The sequence below is a fragment of the Topomyia yanbarensis genome, chromosome 1 (assembly GCF_030247195.1).
Source record: "Topomyia yanbarensis strain Yona2022 chromosome 1, ASM3024719v1, whole genome shotgun sequence".
Classification (NCBI taxonomy): Eukaryota; Metazoa; Arthropoda; class Insecta; order Diptera; family Culicidae; genus Topomyia; species Topomyia yanbarensis.
Genome location: NC_080670.1, coordinates 159865965 through 159871964, shown reverse-complemented (window position 1 = coordinate 159871964; position 6000 = coordinate 159865965).

Below are 6000 nucleotides of genomic sequence, written 5' to 3'. Positions count from 1 at the left end.
AGATTAAAATCCTGCCTTGCCTTAGTGAAGATGAGAACCTTAGTGAAGATGGGCACAAATCCCCGACTATGTACGGGGAACTTGCCATTTGAGCCAATATATTCTGATTCTGATTCCTGGACCGTCTGACATTCCCAATATACAACAATTCGCTCATTATGCAATGGATTGTGAGACAAGAAATGCCGCGCCACCTATCTCCGAAAATCCTACTACTAATTGGTCAATGATACATAGAAGACTCGTTTTTATCAGCCCCCGATTTTATCGGTTTTTTACCTAGTTTTGGCAATCAGCCAGGATTATAAGATTATGTTTTGGGATTGCAGAACAACATGATTACACCTTCGGTTTATTGAAAAGAAATAAACAAATATGTTTTGTTATTGTTTTCATGTTTTCAACCCAAACTAAGCCAAGGGGCTGATAAAAACGGGTCTTCGCTGTAGTAAGTTTATCACAACTCTTGCCTGTGGATACAGTCCCGCGGAAAACTTCATTCCTCTGCAAAGATGCCTAAATGGTCCGGCTTTAGAAACCGGTCGCAGGCTTTTACTCCTCCCAGAATCTGTCCCTCACATCATCGAAATGCTTCGTTTGCTATACAGTCGTCCTGGAGTATTGATAAACCTACTTTTGGCGAAAGTACGATCTGTCCCTCTACCGAAAGCAGAGAAGTGTGAATCCCTGATTCGGAGAGCAATTCAAAGTGTGTGCGTTCACTTGTAGACAGCCAATAAACGCGCTCACCTCTCAAACCTATCGTTTCTAATCGAACTGGTCGACAAACTACCGCTGTATGTGAGGCTTGATTGGGCTGCATACGAACGAGAGGTTACGCAGGTGAACTTGCAGGACTTCGGGGAATTTAGGTCCGAGGTAGTGAGGAATGCTAGTCATGTTACACTCTATTCCAGAATGGTAAAAATATGTGAGCAAAACAAACAACAAGGTGCGAAACACAAAACATACCTAACGACAGTGTGGACCATCGCCCAAAAGATTGCGATCGCTCAAGATGTAGTGTAGACGGATGTCATTATCGCCGCCACCCCCTACTGTACAAAGTCCATCACTCCAAGGAACTAATGCAAGGAGGAGTATCCACGATAGATTAGTGAACGCTGAAAATCATATCCATCGCCAGGGATGCATGAAGCAGCCTAACACGAGCTGAGCGGCCGCTTTGAACGAACCAAAAACAATAAGCACTGGAACAACTCGTGCTAGGTAACATGCATGCTCGAGCTGCAGGATTCGAAGAGCTAGCAAGATGAGTTAGCACCATGAGCTGGCTCGGTAAGCTGGCAAGAGCTAGTTCGGTGAGCTAGCACGAGTTAGCTCAATGAACTAACACGGTAAGCTTGCCCGCCCGATGAGCTAGAAAGGCACTGTAGAGTAAGCTGTGGAACGAAAGAATAGGCAAGAAATATGCGTTGGTAAATGTGCGACAAGATGCTGAAAAAACGATACAAGCATTGTTACTCACACTAACGCATTGTATTTTTTTACAACTTCACTATAGCTGAGCTATAGCTCAGTGCAGGGTACTAGCTATCACCGTGCCAACGAGAGCTCTCGCTCATCGGTGCTCGTGCTACCTGCTAAGTCTAACTCATCGAAAATCAGCACAAGTACTAGCTTAATGAACTTAGCTCTGACACATTATGAGCCAGTACACAAGAATAGAACACGATTCAGCACCGTTCTTGTGCATGCCTGTCTATCACTGTTCGAAGCAAGCCTTCAGAATTGTCCCGATTACGCTTCACAGACCGGAAGTGGAATGAAAACTTTCGCGTTTCTGGATGATGGTTCTTCTACAACACTGATCGAGAGTGTTCCACTTTGCCCGATGTGTACCGAAAACATGTCACGCGCAGAAAAAGTGTCGATGATCATCCAACTGGCGGTGTCGGACTGCAACTAATCGCGGTTTTAAATGAAAGACATGCGCACGATCGAAAATCCCAACCTGCCACAACAAACCCTGAGTATTAGAGTGGCTCGAATATGACATTTTTCAGCACAGCACTTTTTGAGTTCCTTTTGTGGTCCCAAATGCCTGTGCAAAGTTTGGGAGCGGTCGCTTGCTCCCCGGGTTTGCGCATTGCATTCAAAGTTTGTATGGGATTTTATATGGGGAAATCAATTATTTTGCATTTACGTTAATAAAGATCGCTATTTCATTCAATTTGAAAAAACCAGCTTTATAAAACTATAATTCAAACCTTGGTTAATAACTTTGTCGAAGACGGTAACTAGCTACGAGTTTTCAAAAAAAATGTTATAAAGATTTTAAAACTTATGGTTCAATCCAAATGCAGAAATTCATTATTTCTTCCAACACTGTCAGTACACCACGACACCGATACTTTAAACTTAAATAAATGAGAATATATTCATCGCAGACACCTGGTTCCTTTGAATGAAATGTTTAGAATGAATTGCTTTATAACATAGACGTAGTCAGAAAATGAAAAGCAGAGGGGTAGGGGGCTTGTGTACTCCCCAGTCCCTTTTTAGATAGTTTAGTATAAAATAAGGATCACATCTTCAACGCAGGTTTCTACCGCCGAATTAAAAATTAATCTTACGTTTTGAGTGCTACTATTTAAGGCCTCTACTGTTATATCATTTAAAATGGTACAACGGTTTACAAGTTTCACATATTTTAAAATCCTATTACTTAGCCATTCAGAGAGAGAATTTAAGTCTCGGAATTGTTTCTATTGACGTTTTCTTTTGAGAATCTAGGAACGAAACCAGGATAGTTACTTCAAACAAGCGTTTTTTGATGAAATTGAGTTAGGTTCACGCTAAACAGAGGTGATATTGGCTAACCAGAAATGTACCCAACCCAACGGGATTTCCAGACCTGAGTGCCTCAAGCAAAAACAACACATAAATTTGTAGGTGTAAATCCTAAATTTTGTAAATATTATTTCCCACAACAAAGATTGTAATATGATTCATATTTGCGTCTATTAAAAAATTAAGAAAGTTCAGTCGTTGACATTTACAAGGACGTAATGCTTCTTTGTCTTATACGAAACAATCTAAAAAAGGGACTGGGGAGTACACAAGCCCCCCTCTCTGCTTTTCATTTTCTGACTCCATCTATGTTATACAGCAATTCATTGTGAACATTTCATTCAAAGGTACAAGGTCTCTGCGATGAATATATTCTCATTACTTTAAGGTTTTAATGTCGATGTCGGTGGTGCACCGGCAGTGTTGGAAAAAGTAATAAATTTCTGCATTTGGATTTTACCATAAGTTTTAAAATCGTTATAACTATTTTTTGAAAACTCGTAGCAAGTTACTGTCTTCGACAAAGTTGCTAACCAAGGTTTGAGCTATACTTTTATAAAGCTGGTTTTTCATATTCAGTGAAATAGCGATCTTTATTAACGTAAATGCAAAATAATTGATTTGCGCCTCGTGTTTCATTTGTTTTGAAAAATAAAAAGGTATAAATTTCCCAAACGAATCAAAATTCCGTGAAGAGAATCTATTCATCTGCATAAGCTAACATGGTTACATACAGAGATACAATTTCTAAGCAATCTGAGATTTTTACATTTAAGTTACAAACGATTTTGTCTTGCGCGCCAATGCAATGTTTTGATTTTGACGATGAAATAAAAAGAAGAAGCAGAAACGACGGCAGCCATTTTAGCTGCCACCTTGTGACTCTATTCAGCATGTCCTTTAAGACAAGTAGGAAATCTGCTGCGCATTTAATATATGAAATCTGTCGACCTGTTAACAACGAATAAACGCAGCACGGAAAACCGATTCATCACAATTTCAACTAAACAATTAGTTGAGTTTTTGGTTTCGTCTAGTTAATATTTGGGCGAACTAAATTTTTATTGAAAACAATAATCCAACGCTGTTGGTTTGATACTGTCAGTTTCAGTCTAGCACAAAACTTTAAAAGCCTACCTGAGCTAAAGCTTGAAACGCTTGTCTCAGCTTGTAACGCTTGTTTTAGTCCAGACACAATTGCATATTGTTATTGTTGAATTAAACTGCTTCATCGTAAAATACAACAAAGGATATTTCAAACGTTTTGTTTCACCGACTGACGGATGAAGGTATGGAATTAAATTGTTGAAATACTCCGTATGCCAGTAATTCACACGTAAATAAAATATAGAGTTATGTTTCTCATAATGTTATCTTTTTATAAACTGCACTCTTAACCCTCAAAAAGGCAACCGGGTCTCAGAGGCCAGGCACGTTACAATTTTTTAGTTACAAAAAAATGTGTATGCAGTATAAGTACTCTTCAACACGTAACTCCAGAACCGAAAGTCGGATCAATAAAAAAATCAATAGCGACCGATGGTAAGGCTGTACCTTTCATTTGAGACAATTTGTACAAATCGGTCCAGCCACCTCAGAGAAAAACCGGTGAGATTGTTTGCCACATACATGCATCCATACATACATACACACACATACAGACATTTTACGATCTCGACGAACTGAGTCGAATGGTATAAGAGATTTGGCCCTGCGGGTCTCGGTTAAAAAGTCTAAATTTCGACCGATTGCATAACCTTTCTATATGAGAACGGCAAAAAGGAGCTTGAATTTAGACGGGCCTGAGAGGCCCGGCTTGCCCTTTAATGTTAGGATTTTAGCTTGCCTTCACAAGGGTTAAATGAGACGAAATAGCCAAAGGTATTTAAGGATTGTTGGTAATTGTTTGATGATTGCAATTTTAGATGAAAAGTATAATTTTTTTTCTATTTAGTCAGCCAGCACTACAAAAAAACTTCATACTTATTCCACATCTAGTTTGGAATCTCAAAAAAGATGAAAAATAATTATCATATTGCATATTACATTTGTTAATGATTCAAATTGCACTATATAATCGACTAAATACGATATAGAATGATTTTGACAATTTTCGACAATACTTTCAACTTTCTGTATTGAAAAAAATGTCAATCAAAATCATTCCTTTATTGAAATGTTTTTAAAGAAAAACTAGGTAAAACCAAAATGAGGTCAGTTGAATTTGTTTTTTTTTGTGTACTGGTTCAGGTAGTTGCGTCCAAGCTAAAACAAGCTTTCCAAGCTGAGACAACTACCTACGTGCAAAACCGTTATGCCCAGCGTGTATGAACATAGTTGCTGTCGCAACCTTGATGTATTTCAGTAAGGTGTGCATCTTGGCTACTTTGCTGTCATTTTGTATGATGTGCGTCATAAATCAAAATCAATAATAATTTTCAATAACTATTATTTGAGAATCTCGCAAAATTAAGAGAAAATTTAGTTACGTTTTTCATTTTTCTGTTGAAATCAACTAATTAGGAAAACAAGAATTTGTTTTGTTATTTTCTTCATCGAATGGTTTTCAGTGCAGAATAAACGCAAACCACGAACAAATAAGAGAGAGCGTAGCAGATCCAGGTTTCAGTCAGCCAGGGCATATCGACATCATGTTGTGTTCGGACGTCTTTCTTGCACTACTGGTAGCAGCGCAAGTCAAGGATAATTTAGGTGTTCCGGTTCATGCGCGTCATCGAACGGAGTATCCCTAAACGATCGGCTAATGGCGGGGCCTAACGTGAATCAGGAATTTCTTCAGGGTGTTTCTTCGAATTCGTTCGAACCAGGTGGTATTTGCAGCATAAGTGGAGAACATGTACCGCCAAGTGTTGGTTCGTACAGATGATAGAAACTATCAGCGGATCGTGTGGCGAAGCAGTCCCGAGCAAACGATAGAATTGCATGGTGACATACGGTGCGGTAGTGTACACCCGAGTAAAAGATATGGAAAGGAATATAATTATTGGTGGCTAAAACAAGGGTGGCACCAATCAAGCGTCTGTACCGCGACTAGAGTTAAATTCGGCGGTACTACTTGCAGAACTGATAGAACGGATAACAATCGCTCTCACTTGGAGGTGGAAATTTGGGCATGGACCAAGAGTTCTATTGTTCTTCAATGGCTTTCTGCCCATCCTCGCAAGT